This window comes from Urocitellus parryii, chromosome 6, assembly GCF_045843805.1.
Source record: "Urocitellus parryii isolate mUroPar1 chromosome 6, mUroPar1.hap1, whole genome shotgun sequence".
In the NCBI taxonomy this organism is placed as follows: Eukaryota; Metazoa; Chordata; class Mammalia; order Rodentia; family Sciuridae; genus Urocitellus; species Urocitellus parryii.
The window spans coordinates 94,758,105-94,779,006 of record NC_135536.1 but is presented as its reverse complement, the minus strand read 5'-3'; the positions used below and the strand labels follow the sequence as shown (position 1 = coordinate 94,779,006).

Below are 20,902 nucleotides of genomic sequence, written 5' to 3'. Positions count from 1 at the left end.
AAGACAATCTTAGCCTTTGAAGGTGACATTTTGTATAGCAGCCCTCCATTGTGGAACTGGGAAATGCTACATCTAAATTCTCCATTGTGGGGTTAGGAAAATATAACTGTTCTCATATATGCGTATTAAATGTTTGTGAACACACAAGAAGAGGTCAACTTTGGTCTGAAGGAGTCAAAGAATGTGTTATCGGGAAAGGGAAGAATGTGTAAATGCTTTTTAGGAAGAAAAAAGCAAACTCCAAATAACAGAAAGTCAATGCATAGAAACAAGAAACAGCCAGGCTTGGTGGGACATGCCTATAATCTTAAGTTTGGGAGACTGAGGCAGGAGGATTGCGAGTTCAAAGCCAGTCTCAGCAAAAATGAGGTACTAAGCAACTGAGTGAGACCCTGTCTCTAAATACAATACAAAATAGGGCTGGGGATGTGGATCAGTGGTCGAGTGCTCCTGAGTTTAATCCCTGGTGCCCACCCCCAAGAAAAAGAAAGATAAGACGTTTTTGAGAAACAGGAAAGAATATTTTTGTCTGTGTTGTTGGGTTAAGGAGAAAAATTACCAAGAGTCAAATCATGAAAGATTTTGTATGCTAATGTAAGTAAAGTGTTAGATTAATGCCATAGGCATTTGAGTGACAGATTTTAAAAAGGAGTGATTGATCCTATTTTAGCTTTGGAAAATTGTAATGATTCAAATGAAACTCAGAAAATTAAAGATAAACATTTATATGTACTCTCTGGAGAAATCTACTAAAAATGACAGTGAAGGAATTAAAAAGATATAATAAAATTCCCCAAGACAAAGAAGGCTGCAGAGGGATATTAGACAAGAATTGACAATCACATTTTAGAAGATGAAAAGCCAAAAAAAGAGCAGTAGTTGAGTTGGCTGAGCAGCATGGAGGAAAAACACTAAAACCTAAAAGCTAGTAAAAACTAAGAAGAGGAAGCCAAGAAGAAGGAGATGAGTTACTCTAAAGAACTTTGGAAAGGTCAAAAATTGATGGCTCTCGGTGCCTATGAAGATGGAGAGACTGTGTACAGCCAAACAAAGATGTGTTGAAAGTTTGCCTAAGTAAGTTACACAGACCACCCCATAAGTACCTCTCTCCTGCCCTGTTCTCTTTAGAGATGCTGAACCGGCAATGTTCAATACTCAATGACACCAGGGAGCAGAGTAAGAGGCAGATAGAAACAGGAGGATGATGTGAAAGTCCACACTAAACAGTCAGACTTGCCTGAAGGGTGAGACTTGTAAATCTTTCCTTGGTTTTGTCAACATTGATCTCCAATTTTATATACCCCATTAAGTTTCTTTCTTTCTTTTTTTTTTTTTGAGAAAGTAACCACCCCGAAAGAAAATACCTACATGAACCTGACATGGTATATGGTAGTCCCCCAACCAATGCCTGGATACCACCTCCCCATTCTATAGGGAAACTCACAGGTCTTTACTCATACCCATGTATACAGGACTTACAATGAACTCTTAATTTCCAAAAACCAAAAAGTAGCCAGGAAGCCAATGATCTCCAGATACATGAAAAAATTCTCTTGTGTGAAAATTAGGTTTAAAAAAAAAAAGAACAATTACAAATAAACAAGGGGAAAACATAGAGAAGAGAGAGGCCATGAAAAGAGAAGAAAATTTCTACTTATCAAGAGTTATTGTATCATATAATCAACAGGATGCTGTATTAAGTGAATAATCTGTGAACAAGACAAATCTCTTGAAAATTAAAATATCATAGAAATATTTTTAAATCAACAAAAGGATTGGAGAAAAAGGTGAGATTATCATTCAGAAAGTAATATAAAAAAGGAAAGTGATTAAAAATAAGGAAAATACACCAAACTCCACTATAAAATATCAGGATACTAAGGATAAAAAGAAAATCCTCAAAAGTTACAGAGAAAAGAACAGTTTCTACATAACAAATTCCAATGGCATTGGACTTATTGATAGTAATCATAGAAGCTAAAAGAAAATGGAGAAATGACTTCAAGATTCCATGGAAATTTTTCAACTACCTAGACTTGAATACCTGAGCAAACTCTCGTTCAGTATGAAATTGGAGTCAGGGAACTTTTAGATATGGGAAGTGCTGTAAAAATCATTTATGTTCACCAATATCTGCTGCTCCTTTTCTTCTTGGTAGGCAGAACACCATACTTCCTCTTCAAGTTAGGCAGGGCTGTGTATTCTGATCAAGTGGCTGAGCACAGAGGTGAAGTGCCATTTCATCATTTCATGACCAAAACATTAGGGAAGTGAAACCCATGTTTTCAGAAGAGGCCTCATTAATGCACAAATCTTTCATGATATAGCTCTTGGTAATTTTTCTCTTTAATGAAATAATGTTTTCCGTAGAGTCATAGGACAGAAACACTTTGGCCAAGGGTTCAATCCCCAGCATCTCAAAAAAATTAAAAAAAGATTGAAGAAGTAGTTTGGCTCACTGATTCACAGCATGGGGGACAGCTGCCCTAGAAAGTTACCTGAATTCCCAGAGCCAGAGCAAGGCTTACTATACTAAACCAAGTGGGACATATTCCTTTACTGTAGCATAGTTTAGCCCAGCCTCGTACACAAACTGTCAACAATATTTCTAACTGCACCATTTCTCAAGAAGTTAATGACTATTCTAACCCAGCAATTCTATTTCTAGATGATATGCACCTCCACATCAAAAGTACAAGACTGTTTGTAGCGGCTGTATTTATAATATCCAAATACTTTCCATTTGTACCACATACCATAACAAACAAACAAAAACAAAAACAGAAGAATGAACTAAAGATACATGCAACAATACAGATGACTGTCCCAAGATGATGCAGAGTGAAGGCCAGAGTATATCCCAATGATTCTTTTTTTGTTGTTGTTTTCTAATTAATTATACATGACAGCAGAATGCATTTCATTTCATTGTACACAAATGGAGCACTCAAGTTCAAGAACAGACAAAACTAGACGATGGTGATAGAAATTGATTAATTAGGAGGGAAGGAAAGTGGTGATGGAGTTATTGATTGACAAAAGGTGTAAAGGATCCCTAGAGAGTGCTGGAAATGTTTAATATTTTGACCTGGATAGTAGCTCCATGAATATAAGCTTTTAAATCTATATACATGCAGTACTTCACCAATATGCTGAAGCAATTTAAAATATTTCAAAAAACTATAAGGATCTAAAATAACTCATTTCAAAGCACATCTTGATTCCAGTTATTTTTGAAACATACACACACACACACAAGCACACACACAAGCAGATGTGGTGGCACACGCCTGTAATCCCTGCTACAGAAGGCTGAGGCAGGAGGATGTCAAGTATGAGGCCAGCTTCAGCAACTTAGCAAGACTCTGTCTCAAAATAAAATAATAAAGAGTTGGAGTCTGGTTCAGTAATAGTGCTCCCCTGGGTTCAATCCCAAGTACCTTTAAAAAAAAAAAAAAGAAAAGAAAAAGAAAAACACATAAAGCACCTGGTCTTTGGCATGGGAAGTTTATGCTAGGCTGTAGCATCATACTCTAATTCTTTCAGAGATCTACAAATCCAGGAAATCAATCCCAGGTGTGCATTTCAAAGGCAATGAAATGTTTAAGGTGTAATTTCTGTGTATTGTACCAGGATGCAATCACTTTTCAGCCAATATTTTTAATTCTGATTCTACAATTTTAATGTGCTTCTAAAAACAAAACTAAGTTCTATATTCTCATCATACTAACTGCCAGAAACTTACAAATGGTATCTGTTTTGATCTCCATGGCCACTATGTAAGATAAGTATTATTATCCCTTTTAAATAATATAAAGAGGGCTGGGGATGTGGCTCAAGCGGTAGCGCGCTCGCCTGGCATGCGTGTGGCCCGGGTTCGATCCTCAGCACCACATACCAACAAAGATGTTGTGTCTGCCGAGAACTAAAAAATAAATATTAAAAATTCTCTCTGTCTCTCTCTCTCTCTCTCCTCTCACTCTCTCTTTAAAAAAAAAATTAAATAATATAAAGAGCTCAACCTGGGAATCCTAGGAGATTCCAATGCTGTATAGTCTGACCTTTGAAGAAATTCTTTCCTTTGTAACATAGTACTCAAATTACAACTGGATATGCCATGGTTTTCCCCCAGGCATGAGTTGGTTTAGGCACTTTCTTAGGGTTTGCCTATTGGAATCACAAATGAGGATTTTTTTTTTCCCTAATAAATTCTACGTAGGGAATATCATGTATTTCCTGCTAGAATAAGATTAAACTAAGTAATGCTATGGTGAAATAAAGGTTTTAGGTTTTTTGACCAATGAGAAGGCTCTCTTCTGATCTCAGAAATTAAGTCCCGGGCTGGGGATGTGGCTCAAGCGGTAGCGCGCTCGCCTGGCATGCGTGCGGCCCGGGTTCAATCCTCAGCACCACATACAAACAAAGATGTTGTGTCCGCCGAGAACTAAAAAATAAATATTAAAAAAAAAAGAAATTAAGTCCCTTTTTCTCCATATTCTTATTGCTGCATTATAATTATAGGCTTCGTTGTTACATATTTGTGCATGTACAAGATATAATCATATAATTTGGCCAATATTGTTCCCAAGTGTTTCCCCCTTCCTTCTCTCCTCCCTTCCTCTAGTTCCTTTCCTCTACTTGTCTCCCTTCAGTTTTCATGAGATCCCTGCCACCTCCTCCCCACCACAGACCTTTCTTTTCCTTTAACCTCTCCAGCTTTCACATCAGAGAAAACATATGACCCTTGATTTTCCGAGTTTGATTTATTTCACTTAAGGTAAGCATGGGCCCTTTAAAACAAGGCAACCCGCTCCTTCAACTTCAAGAGGACTTTTCTTTTTTCCTCTGGTGAGATAAAGTGGGCCCTGGGTTAGTTAAAATGCTAAAGGTTGTGAGTAACCAAAAAAAACTCAATTCAACTAGGCTTAGAAAATAGAGGAAATTTATTCATTCATCTAAAGTGCCCAGAGGTAGACACCAGGCAGGCTGCAACCTGGTCACTCAGTACCCAATCCCCAATTTATGCTTCCTCTTTCACATGCACAGCTTCACTTCAGCCTGTCTGGCACCCCTACTGGTTTTTTAAGATGTCAGCTACACTCTGCTGTGATCACACTTCCTTGTTCAAGTCCTCTAGGAAAGAGTGGGCATCTTTCTCTGATAATTCCCAGCAAGTCTCAGTATTTTCTTGGACTGAATAGGCTTAAATCCACTGGTCAGGAGATGAAATGTACTGGCATACCAGATTAGCTAACTTCTTAACCACACTGATGTTTAAACCAAAAGCAAGAACTACTGGCAGAGGTGAAGAGGAGGTGGATGGGAAATGACTATCAGTGTCTCCAAAGATACTTTAAAAAGGAAGGAAACTCAGAATGTGTTGACAACTCTTCTTCCTGACTGCAAGCGGACGGTCTTAACAGTGCCATGTAGTCCAGTATATTGCTTCCTCAAAACTCTCATGTTTAAAAGTATTGTTGACCCTTGAAGAAGGAAAGAAAATCAAGAAGGTATTTGGAATCACAAATGAAGATTTTTTTTCCTAATAAATTATATGTAGGGAATATCATGTATTTCCTGCTAGAATAAGATTAGACTATGTAATGCTATGGTGAAATAAAGGTTTTAGGTTTTTTGACCAATGAGAAGGTTCTCTTCTGATCTCAGAATGAAAGGCAAACCCTAAGAAAATGCCTAAACCAATTCATGCCTGGGGGAAAACCATGGCATATCCAGTTGTAATTTGAGTACTATGTTACAATGGAAAGAATTTTTTTAAAGGTCAGAATATAGAGCATTGAATTCTCCTAGGATTCCCAGGTTGAACTCTTTATATTATTTAAAAGGGATAATAATACCTATCTCACATAGTGACCATAGGGATCAAAACAGATATCATTTGTAAAAGTTTCTGGCAGATAGTATGATGAGAATATCGTAACTGTTGAAGACTTTAAAAGCTGCCTAAATTCGTAGTTTAAGATCTGTCTCTATTTTGGATATCATGCTCACATACAAGAGGAAGTCTGAGTGTGGCTGGGTGCAGTGTCACACGCCTGTAATTCCAGCAGCTCAGGAAGCTGAAGCAGGAGGATTGTGAGTTGGAAGCCAGCCTTAGCAATGGCAAAATGCTAAGCAACCCAGTGTGGCTTAGTGGTCAAGTGCCCCTGAGTTCAATCCCTGGTACAAAAAAAAAAAAAAAAGTGGAAGTCTGATGATAGATATTATACTTCCTGGTAAGTGTAAAGTGAAGATGCAAAATCATGTGAGTAGAATATTATATTGCCTTTTACTCCTCTGATATCTCTCTCTGTCTCTCTCTCTGTCTCTCTCTCTCTCTCTCTCTCTCTCTCTCTCTCTCCCTCTCTTCACTCTGATCGCTCTTGAAACAGCCTTCTGTGTGTGGACACTGACACACTCTTTCAAAGGGCAGGGGCACGGGTGCACATAGGGAATTTTCACTGGAATTGCAACCCTAGTCCCCGAGAGGTAATAAATCACATCTATAATGCAGGCCATGTTAACTTAAGTCAATGAGTGATGGAAAATGTGTAAGAAAAACACAGAAGGATTCCCTAATTTTAACAAATGTGAAAAAATACATACCAATATGCATATGTGTTCAAGAGATATCAGTGTTCATTTTAAGATGTCTGTACTTCACCATTTTTACTTTGTTTGCACTTCTTTGGTCACTATGTTTGTTGCAAATATTGTAGCTGCAAATCTGATAAGTACCCTGTTTAGGCTAACTTGTTGCCCCAAAAGAAACCATAGTTCTGAATTTGCTCTACTATTAACAAGATTATTTATATTAATCATATCATCTCTTAATTCATAGGCATCAGGATTGCTTAACAATCTCAAATATGGTAGTAATGAAAAAGACTGTTATGTGAGTATGGATTGCATTTATCATTGGTCAATGCTTACAATCATGCTACCTTAGACCAAAAAAAAAAAAAACCAACCAATAGACATTTAGATTTCAGACCTTTTAGAAGTGGTTAACAAATAGCAAGTGAATATGTTCCATATGGGCCAATATCTCATTGTATTCTCTCTTAAATATTTAACCACTGTTGGGCTGGGGATGTGGCTCAAGCGGTAGCGCGCTCGCCTGGCATGCGTGCGGCCCAGGTTCGATCCTCAGCACCACATACAAACAAAGATGTTGTGTCCGCCAAAACCTGAAAAATAAATATCAAATTTCTCTCTCTCTCTCTCTCTCTCTCTCTCTCTCTCTGTCCCCTCTCTCTCTTTAAAAAAAAAAAAATATTTAACCACTGTTCTTCAAAATATCATGTGGATTAATGAATGTTCTAAAGCAATTTAAAAATGTTTTTCTACATTCTACAAATATGAAGAATTTATAACAAGAAAGTTCATTGATTTTTTTTTTTTTTTTTTTTTTTTTTGTGGTGCTGAGGATGGAACCCAGGGCCTTGTACATGCAAGGCAAGCCCTCTACCAACTGAGCTATATCCCCAGCTCATGATTCTTGAATTTATATTGGTGCAGTAGAACTAATCACAAATCACATTCAAAATGTATTTTTAGAGCATTAGTGACACAGAAAATTTGATCCCAAACATAAAAACCTTTTTTTTCAAGGTCCTTCTCAAAAATATGACAAACTCCACAAAGTTCCAAATGTCTGAAGTTTATAAGGACATAATTGTCTGAACTCACAATAGTGATAACATCAGTAGATTCTATTAAGCATTTACTAGGGTTTAGGTCCTATGCTAAGCATTTTGCAAAAAGGATTTATTCAGTCTTCAAAATCAGTAACATAAACAAGATAAATTTCTCCCATTTTCCCAGAAGAGGACCAGAGAGGCTCAGAGAGGTTAACTTGCACAAATCTACAAGTTGTAAATGGTGAAGTTAAGATTTGAACCCAGGCCATCCACTTTCAAAGCCCAGACCCACCACGGCTCTATGGTAAATCTTAGACTGCCAATAACTTATGGATTTCATCTTTTTTACGTGAAGTTTATTTCTTTAAAAACATGTTGAGTTTCAATTTTTAAAATACTTTTTGTTTTATTATGTCATATCATAACTTTATATTAAGAAGTGAAGAAATGAAGTGTGATGAATCAATATCTAGTATCACTGACTGTATTTCATTTTTTTCCTGTGATGGGGGGATGGCACAACAGTATTTGGGCTATGGTATAGTAGGATAGTATGTGTGTGGTATAAATGAGAAAAATCTTGGTAATACAATTTAAATCTCCTTGGATTCAGTTCTGGAAAGAAATACTAACGGCAATGAACAATTGAAGGAGGCTTGATGACAAGTCTAAGAAAATCTTAAGTTGAGTTTATAGCTCGGAGTTTCAGACCCTTAGAGGAAAAGTATCCAGATTAAAATGATGAATGCACCTTTTCAATTCTCAGTTTTTTCCTTGTTGATGCCTACCACAGGCTCTTTATTAGAACAATATTTCTAGGCTAAAGATTAAAAAAAAAACAGAATAGCTAGATGGTAGTGTTTTTTTTTTAAACTAAATTCTGTCTGTTTCAGATATGTAGAAGATTTTTGTCAGCTGAGACTTTCAGAAAATTACCAAAATAGCTGCTATTTTTTTCCCTGACAACTTCAAATTGACCCAATCTGCTTTCTTCAAGTTCTATATTAGTTCTCAGTATTTTAAGATAAATATTTAGCAGTTGTCAGTCTTTCAGTGCAAAAGATATTCACTGTGGTTTTTACTGTCCTACTGTTCATGTTATTGAAAAAGAAAAGATCAGCCAAAAGACAGAGGAAAATGCTATCAAATAGACACTCTAAAACAAGTATCAGGGCAGAGACAACTCTTGATTGGGACTTTTGATTTTGGTGGTTCTTCTGTGACAGAATCCACTTAGCAAACATATAGATCTGGATATGGAAAGATTAGGCAACAAAGATGTTCTTTTCTCTGACTTGAATCAGCAATACCATCTCTGCCACAAAATGTGTCTTGGTTTGAAGACATGTTTTTATGAGCCAGGTACAGTGGTGCATGCCTATAATCCCAGCAACCAGGGACGCTGAGGCAGGGAGATGACAAGTTAGAGGTCAACTGGTCAACTTGGGCAACTTGGTGAGAACTTGTCTCAAAGTAAAAAATAAAAAGGGCTGGGAATATAGCTCAGTGGTAGAGCACCCCTGAGTTCAATTCCTAGTTTAAAAAAAAAAAGTTTTTAAAGATATGATTTACTTAGATAGAAAACAGTAAATAAAACCATCACATCTTTGTATAACTATACCAGTTTGAGAAATTATATGTTTAGTAGCAGTAAACTATTCACTGGCTTAAGAATTTTAATAACTTGGTAAAAAACTATTCTATTTATTATTTGTAATGTTTGGAGAATAAAAACAGGCTGATAATTCTTTCACAACTCTAACACATATGCAATAGGACACTTTTTAAGATTGGAACCCAATGAGGTACTGAAGAAAGCATTCACTTCTCTCACACTTGAGGTCACAAATTTTTGCAAGTCAAAAATGTTGGGCATGCCAAAAACATCATGCTGCACACTACCAAATAAAAGAACACTGTTATTCTTACAAGGAAAGGTTTGACAAGACAGGAAATAGGCAGGGTCAGAGAAGTTTACTTAATACCGAGACTTATTTAACCATCATGAAGCCAAAATACAATGACAGTTAAAAAAATAAACAAATAGCTGTTACACAAAACAAAACCCCAGGATACATGGTCTCTACTGGAAATGATTATTAGATTTTTAGCAAATTCAGAAAGTGGATAACCCCAGAGAACCCTCACAAAATTTCTAGAGACCTTCGTTTATGTTTGTCACATAACATTTCACAGAGATAATTAGGATTAAAACAGTTTTAATTGTAGGTAGAAATTTGAACAAAGAAGAAGTGATCTTAAAATGTTGCAAATGACTTCGTTAAAGGGCAAGCATTTTAAGACACATTCTGCTAAAAATGAGGGAGGAGGAAGAAAAGAGAAAATGGAAGATAGGAAAAATCGAGCTGTTCATTACAATTTTCCATTTTTGTTTAAACACAGCAGGAGGGCAAAGCTGCTGGCTTCTCTTCATCCTTACAGATGCCAGGAGGGATTATGCAAACCCTACAACCACCCAAATCTTATTTAAAGTTATAATCATTGTTCTCATCTAAAGACTTTTGCCTGCTTTCACTCAAATATTGTTGCATCTTGTTTTCTGCCAGTTTGGACCCACTGGGAGTCGTAGATTTATAATTGCAGATAAACCATTAAAAAAAAAAAATCACTACCTTTATAAAAAAGCAGACATCAAGTGACATCTAGTGGATGTCTAGATATTATTTTCTAAGGTCTCTGGGTAGCAATGTTTTCAATATATTGTCTTAAAATTACTTATAATTTTTGTTTCTCACTTGAAGCCTCTCTTTGCCTAAGACAGAAAAACATCTGATAGAAGACTATCTCATAAAGATACAAAGGTTGTCATTCTCTTTTCTACAAGAAAAAAAATTATTTCCATTAGAATATGAATAATAATTCTCAAAATAAATCATCCTGGGACTAACAGTTCTCTCCCTCTCAGGCTACATGCTGCAACAAAGGTCACAGTCTATTCAACATTGGATGTTTTGGGGCAATTATCCACCATGTAGATGGGTCTTAAGAAAGATGGCACTTCGGTTCACAAATTATCTGTCTATAAACTTCAATAACATTATGAATTTGACAAATCTATGTATAGTTCAATTATTGTCACCTATTTGCTCCCCTACTCCCATCCCAGAAGGTAATGGGTGAATTATGCAAGTGTGTAAGTCTGCTTTGATAATTTTTGCCGGTTTCACCATAGGTTGTTAAACGACAGAGCTACACAGAAATCAGTTGAAAACTTAATTGGGATTGGAACTGCTTAACAACTTCTCTGCTTTAATGATTTAGTGTTTCTGAAAGACTTTCTAAAGAATAAATGCCTTTCATGGATGTCTAGAGACTGCATTTGTGAAAGAGACAGAAAGGGAAGTTATTGACTGAGAAATTGAAAGATGGTGTTTAAATTTAGTATTTTCTTTCCTTTCAAGGAAACTTGGAATATGCAACTGTAACCCAAATGCCAGCTGTCTGGCTGTCCCCAGCCTTCTAGTCTTCTAGAGTCACTCTTTTTAATAATACACACACACACACACACACACACACACACACACACTCCTGTATAAAGCTTTCATCCAACTTCCTGTAGAAAAACTAGCAACCCCTCTCTCCCTCCCCTTCTCCTAATCATTTCAAGGATTCTCAGGAGCTCTGCTCACTCAACTCAGCTTTGGATGAGTTTCATTCTATTGTCTTTTCTTCATTCACTTTGGCTTCATGCAGACTTTTTTCTTTTAGTTCCCTCCAAAGTACCACTGACACAAAAGTACTGCAGTGACTTGACTGAAGCTCAGGAAACAAGAGGGAAGAACGACCCAGATGGCTCAGCAATAGATTACAGTTCAGCGTGTGAAGCAGTACAATGCCTGAGATTTGCTTCAAAATAATTCACTGATGGTTTTGGGTGGGAAAGTCGGTGAGGATCCAGAAGGAACAAAATAGCTGTAAGGTGACAATTGTTGAAGCTGAGGGATGGGTACATGGCTTTCATTACACTACTCATTCCAATTTTATATATTCTTGGAATTTCCATAGTAAAAAAATAAAAAAAAATTGAAAGAAAAAGTTCCTTGGAGAATCTTGTTGCAGGAAATTTCTTCCTAGACCCTTTCTCACACTGTGAATCTCTTATATCTCCCTGTGTCTCCTTCTCAGGCTGCCCAGGTCCTTTATCTGAGGCCGAACTCTAATGCTTGGTAGCCCATCAAAATGCTTGCTGAGTCCCTAAAAATTAAAAACAACAACAAAGAAAAACAAAAACAGCTTTCATCCTAATAGGAATTCTATCTGATTTGGAAAATATCTTCTTCAGGTAAAAGTAATACAATTAGCATCATACCTGGTTTATATGGCATTTAAAATGTTAGCTGTCTGCTGGGTGTGCTCTAGGAATTCCAGTAATTTAGGAGGTTAAGGCAAGTTCAAGGCCAGCCTCACAACTCAGGGAGACCCTCAGCTACTTAGGGAGACTCTAAAAAATCAAAAAGAACTGGGAGGTAACTCGATGATAAAGAAGCCCTGGGTCAAATTCTCAGTAAGGGGGAGAGGAGGGGTCTTCTCTCCTTCTCCTACTACTTGTATTCAATTACCAACAATTGATTCTTTAAAAAATGGAGACAGATGATTTTTATCCAAAGTTTAAAAGATTATAATCTATGCCCACAAATAGGTTTTGGGGAGTAAGATAGAGTAAAAGTGGCAAAGGTGGAGAACATGAGGAATTGCTAGGTTTGGTGGCTTCCACAGTCTGAAGACAGCAGGGGCCTCTGGGTTTCAACTCCTCAGTGGTGTTTCTCCTAGGCCCTGCAGAGAGATTTCTTGACCACCACAACCAAGGATATGGACTTAAATCCTTTAGAACAAAGAAATTAACTTTTGATGCCCATGCATTGGTTCAGGACTTGTAAACTCATGGATTTTACAAATCACAAGCAGAAACAATTTAGCAGCATTAAACAAATCTCAGCCTGAATACTATCTATAAGGAGATGGTCACTCAAGCTCAACAGGAAATAACAGTACAACAGCTAGTGGCTCTTTTGGATTCTGTCAGGAAAGACATGGTCAACCTAAAGAAAAATGAATTTGCAAATCTGAGAGCAGAGCACAAAAAAATAAAAATTTAATTAGACCAAGTTAAACAACAACTAATAAATAAAACCAGTAAAATCAGAACAGATAATAAATTGGACATCAAACTAGAAAGGAACAGGGTAACAGATATTTACAGATCAAGAAAAGCAACTTATGGAAGCAACCACAGAATTTACCTGAAAGGATACTCAAACCATAAGTGTTATTTCAGAAACCAGTAATAAAATTGACACTGAAATTGTCCCCTTTAAAACACTGATGGAGTCAAACTTGAGACAGTTTGTTATCTTGCAGACTGTGTTCACTTGCCTGGCAATAGCATTGGGATTTTTAAAGTACTACTAATGAGCCTGCTGTTGCTGCTGTTGGCTTTGTAGAACACTATACTAAGTTTTCTTTGAACATTTTCAGTTGTAGCAGAAATGTACTAAAAACTTATTCAAAGTATATATGGACTAAAGAGAAGTGTTCTAAGTATTTTATCTTTATTTTGTGTTGTATTTTATGTTGAAAAGCTGTCATCCAAAACCTTATTTGAGATAGAAGGGTATTTTGACCTTATCCTTTTAAGAGTTCATAGAAACTGAACTAAAGTTGTCTTGTATTTGCTTGAAGAACTTTGTAAATCAGATAGAATTTTGTTGTCTGTGCTGCAAATTTGAAAACTATTCCCTGGCCTACATGCTTACTGGATTTAACTCTCCTGGTTACTGCAGTTAAATTTTTATATAAAAGATTATTATAACAAAAAATGTGGCAATGGTGATTGTTCTGCCTTTTAAATAAAATATATTCAATGCAGACATTATGCTGTACTTGAATAAAACTATCTTTAAAAATTAACCAGTCCCCCCCCCCCCATACCCCTCTACCTGTATTAGCCAACTGACTAAGCAACTTTCACAGCTCCAATTAATCTGAACTCCCAGAACTGCCCTCAGAAGAAAAACAAAGGTGCAGGGGGTGGAGCCCACAGGATTAACCAGCCTTGGCCCAACAATTCCGGCATCAACTGGCCACTCTCCTTTAATCTACTTTAGTCTACTTTGGCCTAGAGAACACAGGCTTTGCTTAGTGCAGTTCTGAAGTCAGCTGAGGTTAATGTTCAAACTCCCCAAAAGATGTGCTTATAGAGAGGGGGAGTGAAGATTTTGCAAGGCAAACAATTTTGTTTCAAAATATGTGTAGGGAAGTAAAAACTCATTCTGGATAATTATGTTAACAATACTAAAGTGGAAATTGTGTGTGTCATCCCCTGTTCCCATTCCCGAGAGGGAGGAGAGAAATTCAGAAATTTGGGGGTGGAGAGGGAGAATAAGCTATGGCTTCTGCAGCCTCTTGCCAGATGCCTCTGAGCAAGGGACTTGGAAAAGTGGACACGTTACCATTGGCATGTGCCATTGTCCCCAAACACATGTGAGACAATGTCAGCCCTTACTTCTGGCTCTATACAGAAAAAAACTCTTCCTCTTTCTGCCAGCACCATTTTCCCTCCCACTCACCCCCGAGACTGACACAGTTTCCATTCCAAGGAGCCGGGTAATGATTCCAAGGAGACTGGGTAACATATTCCAGAGAAAGAGCTGGCGGACAGCGTGAGACCGGCACGGGGATCAGTTTAGGCTGAAATGAATTAGGCAATATTCTTAACTTGGCCTTTGAAGTTTTTATTGCCTTATCATCAAACAGCTTGTCTTCTTTGGCTATATATTGATTTTTCTGACTATGAAAAAGTGTTTCATCTTTTCTATAATTAAATGCAGTCTCAGTTAACAGGCACCTTCCTTTTTCTGAAATGTATTACTCCACTATTACAAAATTATCTTATACTCCCCATTTGATAGGACCCTCATACAACATTAGGTTTTTTTCCCCTAATATTTTTCTATCATCTCCATTCCAAATCTTTCCTTTTCACACATGTAACTGCAGGAGATTATGTCTTTATTTGCCTCTGCTCTTGTCAAAGTATACTTTCTGGGGGCTGGAGTTGTGGCTCAGTGGTAGAGCGCTCACCTAGCATGTGCGAGGCCCTGGGTTCGATCCTGAGCACCACCTAAAAATAAATAAATAAAATAAAGGTATTGTGTCCAACTGCAACTAAAAAATAAAATTTTTTTTTAAAGTATATTTTATGTGAGTTTCCTGCCATTTGATCTATGATGTTTGTTAAAACATCACCTCTGGGCCTGGGGTATAGCTCAGTTGGTAGAGTGCTTGCCTTGCATGCACAAGGCCCAGCGCACAGTACACACACACACACACACACACACACCAAAAAAAAACACTTCTGAAATTGCCAGCTTTTCTAATATGCCAAAAAATATATGCATTTCTTGTCAACTAAAAAGTTAAGCCATTATAAATCCCACAGAGGTTTCAGAATGAGGCATAGTTGGGATTTTTATTCTCCTTTAAGTATGCCTTGAATATTTTATCAATTTGCACTCTAACCCTTGGTATACTAGAAAATAGCCACAAAAAGTCACTTTCCTATGTATTTGCACAGTATGTGATACAAAGGCCAACCTTGCATTTGGTTCAGCATTCATCTCAGTGGAAAGTGGGGTTAACATTTGTCACAGGGGGGGAGCAGCGTTAGACCCAGAATAAGAAATCCCAGGGACTAGTCCTACAACTGTTGTGGTTTGGTTGGCATCATAGCTTCCCTTTGCCTCAGGGAATTCATTTCAGTCTAACCATGTCTTGAGTCATCCTAGACAGGTTCATCCATTACTTGGGCTTTGCAGCTGCTTGGTGTCATTCCCATCCACTTTTCCTTTGCTGTCCTCTGCTGCTTTCCTGTGTTGGTGATGGTGTTAGCTTGTTTTCAGACATAGCTTTAGTACCAATATTCCTGGAGCTCAGCTCTGGTAATTTTCTTCATCCAAACCTCTGTCATGACTGGCCATTATTTCCTGGGAAGTTTGGACCCTGGGAATGCTCATCAAAATTCCCTACAGGTCCTTTATAAATCTTTGGTTTTGCTTTTTTCTGAATGTACTGTGTCCCTTTGTATTTTCATAGCATATTTCATGATGCACAGATGTTGTCTTACTGTCCTACTATATGTTAATCTTCCTAAGGATCATTACTACTATTTAGTCACTAAATTATTCTTTGCCATGCACTAACATACTTTATATCCACCTCTAGATTTTCTAATGTAAGGTAGACATTATTGTCTTTATTTTTCAGATGGAAAGACAGATTCAGAAGAAATTAAATGCCCTCCAGATCATACGGCTAGTATGTGCCTCACTTTCGTCATCTAGAAAAACACTAAATTGAATGAGTGACGATGCTAGTACTTGCCTAGCATCTATAAATATGAATGAATGGTGCTTTTATCCCCCGAATACAGCCTCCTCACTTTCGATATCTGCCATCAGGTGGCAGTAGTTTGCCATGGTCTTTCATAGGAATCATGAGTGTTGGAAGGGACCCCAGAGATTATCTGACATATTTTCCTTATTCTGTTTACAAAAAAATAAAAAGAAAAAAAAAAAAGATGTGTAAAAGTAGAACTTGAATGTAAAACATCCAAAGTTAAAGGTGCCTTGTCTGGGCTGGGGTTGTGTCTCAGCGACAGAGCGCTTGTCTCGCATATGTGAGACACTGGGTTCAATCCTCAGCACCATGTATAACTAAAAAAAAAAAAAGTGTCTTGTCGATCTGATTTTTTCTTCAAAATAATTTAGTTATAATTTTCCCACATATTTTTAATATTGAATGTATCACTAAATAAATGCAATCAGTTTTAAAAGATATTGTATTACAGAATTTTAATGCTTCTTAAACCAAGTTATATATTTTTCATGTTTAAAAAACTTAGAAAACAGATAAGGCAAAAAGGAAAAAATTACAAGCAATTTCAATGGACAAAGATAATCATCATTTTGGTATGTATTCTCCAAGAAATTTATTTACTTATTTGTAAATCCCATTTTTAAAATTCGGATCAAACCAAGATATATACAATAATTTGCTAATATCTATAATCTTGGGCTGGGGTTCTGGCTTAGCACTAGAGTGCTCGCCTAGCATGTGCGAGGGCCTGGGTTTAATCCTCAACACCACATTAAAATAAATAAATAAATAAACGTATAAAAAAATTTTTAAAAAAGCTCTATAATCTCCTTTCACAGTTACTAGTCTTTTTCTTTATGAGATCTCCTTTTTAAATTCTTCCAATTTAGCCATTTTCAATAGCTAATAAAGAAATACCTTTTATATATACTGTTTATTATATACTTTTTGAGGGAATTCCCCCAGTAAAAATTTCAGTTTCATACTTTTCTTTATTTTTTTCATTTTCAGTAAAAAAAAGCAATATCAAAACATTGACTATATAACCCACCTTCAAATAAGGAAGTCTCTTTTCACAAAAGGCTTTTTCTTTTCACTTTTGAAAATTGAATTTTTCCCCCTCATGTCTCTTCTTAGGATAATGATGTTTTCAACTAAAAGGATCAGGTTAATTATTTTTTTTAAAATATATATTTTATATTAATATATGAGAGAACTTTAAATGCCTGATCAAGGATTATGTTACTTATTAGAACAATCACATGCCTGTTAGTGTGGATTTTTTTTATATTCACAGATGCTCTCTGATATAAATATTACTAACATTATAAGTGAATTTTGGTGCCTGTGACTTTTACCCTCTGTAACCTGCAGTTCTAGTAAGTGATGATTTAGTCAGCTTTTATATCACTGGAACCAAAAGAGTTAACAAAAACAATTAGAGAAGGAAAAGTTTATTTGGGGCTCATGGTTTCTGAGGCCTCAAGATGAGGCAGAACATCATGGAAGAAAGTGGTTCAGGACCTCACACCAGGAAGCAAAAAGAGCTCTGCTAACCAAGAATGAAATATATTCCCCAAAAGAACATCCTAAACAACCCACCTTCTCCAGCAATACCTTACATGCCTGCATTACCAACCAATTAATCCCTATCAGTGGATTAATGTATTGACAAGTTAAGGTTCTCATAACCCAATCATTTCATCTCTAAACTTTCTTGTATTGTCTCACATAAGATTTTGGGGAATGCCTCAAATCTAAACCATAACACTGAGAGTCTACTGTCACTTTCCGAAAGGTATTCAGTAGAGGGAAGTGGTAGACTGTGAAAAAGTTGGGTGGCACAGATACATAGCACCACTACTGATCATCTTCTACCAGGAAGCACTGATGGAGATTAAGATGCAGGGGAAGGTTAAATAAGAAAATAGATGATTTGGGGATAGTCAATAGACACTAGAGGATTGGGGTAACAGCCCTACTGAGAATGCTCAACAGTATGTACTACTCAACTCATGTAATTATTGCTAGTTATGTCCATGGCTCATTTACTCCAAACTTGAATGTACTCACAACACTCCCAGTGCCTATACAGCTCAGCCCTCCAGCCTTCTACCATTTCTCCATTGAAAAAAATATACAGAGAAATGGGAAATAACATTGAAATAATGATCTTCTGCTAGGTGGTATGGAGGTGGGCCATGTAGCAGAACAACTGTGTAGGTAAAGTGCTATGAAACCCATAACTTAAGCCTAGGCACCCCCTACCTACCCAGACTGTTTAAGTACTGTGTGTCTTCTGCAAATAGCCACTAAGGTAAATTAATTGGTAGAGCTATAATTAATTTGCAGAAGACTTCCTGATTCTTTTCTGATGTATATAGCACCAAGGATAGTAATGGACAGTGGGCATCATTAGTGAGGAAGAAATGTTAAGAGGAAAACTGCTTTTTTCTGAGAAGTTTCTGATAAAATGGTTGTTGCTATTCAACTTCTAGTTAATCTGGAAATCATAATGTACAGCTCTACAAATGAAAATGCTTCCTTTTGGTCATGAGTTGAGAGGTGAAGTGACTGGGTTACAAAACCATTAACTTAATCAGTGCATTAATCCCCTAATAGGGATTAACTGGGTGGTGACTGTAGGTATGTAGGGTGTGGCTGGAGGAAATGGGTCATTGGGGCATGCCTATGGGCTCTCTGGTAGGCAGAGCTCTCTCTGCTTCCTAGTGCTATGTGCTGGGATGCTTTCCTCTGACCCACTCTGGCCTTGACATTCTGTCTCATCTTGAGTCCAGAGCAGTGGAGTTGGCCATCTATGAACTGAGACCAAATAAACTTTTCCTCCTCTAAAATTGTTCTCATCAGGTGTTTTTTGTACAACAGTGAGAAAGCTCTAGTTTCATTTCTAGTAGGGAGGAAGAACTTGCCTTTAGAAAAGATGATTTCTCTCATTTACCTGATACCAACTTAATCTAACCAATTGAGATGATGCAGAACCCAATGAGTTCAGGAACCAAGCTTTATTAGTTTAAGGCTTTTACCTTCTAGAAAACCAGTTCAGACCACAGAAAGACCCTAACCCAAAGTGTAATGGATAATAAATTAATAATAAATGCCATAAATTCACCATAACCTTATAGTGGTGAGATAATCTTTAACATTAATTGTTCTGTTTGTCTTTTATATTTTGAACTTGACAGTGCTATGGAATTATGGTGGAGATTACATCTATTTTGAGATTACACTGAAGTTACTACTTTAGAACTTATTCTTTTTTACTCTTTATTTATAACTGTAAATGCCCATGTTAAAGAAGTTTTTCAACTCAATAACCTAATCTTCCACCTTACAAAATTGGAAAAAAAAAAAAAAGAGCAAACTAAATCAAACTAAATAGAAGGAAGGAAATGTTAGACTGGAAGTAAATGAAGTATAGAAAAGCAGAAAAATCAAAACCAACTTCTAGTTCTTAAAAATGTCAATGAAATCAATAAAAATCTTTGGCTAGCCTGGACACAAATAATACCCAAATTACTAAAATCAGGAATTAAAGAAGACCATCACTACTGACTTTATAGAAATATAAAGGACTACAACAATACCATAATAACTGTACCTCAACAAGTTAAATAACCTGGATGGAATGGAACAATTCCTAAAAAAGATACACACTACCAAAACCAACACAAGAAATAGTAACTCTAAACAAGGGTTAAGGGTTGAAGCTCAGTGGTACAGCATGTGCTTAGCATGCACAAGACCTCCAGTTAAATCAGAAAGGAAGAAAATCTAAGGACAACAATATGAAAGAAAGCAATAAATTAAAAAAAAAAAAAAACTTCCAAAACAAATTCCCACAGACCTAGGTGGTTTCACCAGTAAATTCTACCAAACTTTTAACTAATTAGACTTTAAAAAACCTTTTAAAAATAGGACATTTCCATCTCATCCTGTGAGACTTTATGCCAAATTCAAAGAAATCACAAGAAAAATACTATTAATTATATCTACAGCAGGTAGAATCATGTCCTCCCCTGCAAAGGATACATTCAAGCCCTAATCACTAGTACTTATGGACATGTCCTTATTCAGAAATAAGGTCTTCGCAGATGTAATCAAGTTAAGATTTTAGATTAGGGAAAAGGGAACTCAGAGACAGGGAAGATGCCTTGTAAAGATGAAGGAGGGATTAGAGAGTCTACTAGACAAGGAATGCCATGGTTGTCAGCTACCACCAGAAACTAGGAAGAAGCAAGAATGATTCTTCCCCTAGAGCCTTAGGAGGGAGCAAAATCCTGCCAGCAACTTGATTTTTGTCCTTTTAGTCTCTAGATCTGAGAAAACAAACTTCTGTTGTTTTAAGCCACTCAGTGTGTGGTAATTTGTTATGGTAGACCTAGCAAACCAACACAATCTCCCTTATGAATATAGTTGCAAAAATTTCCACCCAGATACTGGCAAACTGAATCTTGCAAAATATAAAAAGGATTAAGCACCTTGACTAAGTGGGAATTTTCCCCTGAAATACAAGTTTGGTTCAATCTAAGAAAATCAAGCAATGATATTATCATATTGACAGAATAAAGAACAGAAAACACATGATCATCTTGACAGACACCAAAAAAACACTCTTCCATTGACAAGAGCTATTTACAAATTAGGAATATAAAGAAACTTTCTTTACCGGATAAAAAGCTATGTATGAAAAATCCAGAGCTAACATCATATTTAGTGTTTCAACAGTAAATTGAAGTTCAACATTAAGTTTTTACCCTTGGCCAGTTGCAGTGGCACATACCTGTAATCAGCAGCTTGAGAGGCTGAGGCAGGAACATTTCAAGTTCAAAGCCACTCTCAACAAT

General features: G+C 36.7%; 1 pseudogene; it reads left to right on the top strand.

Moving 5' to 3' along the window:
• Positions 1-12,518: 12,518 nt before the first annotated feature.
• On the top strand, positions 12,519-13,073 carry LOC113186133 (coiled-coil domain-containing protein 90B, mitochondrial-like; annotated as a pseudogene).
• Positions 13,074-20,902: the final 7,829 nt, after the last annotated feature.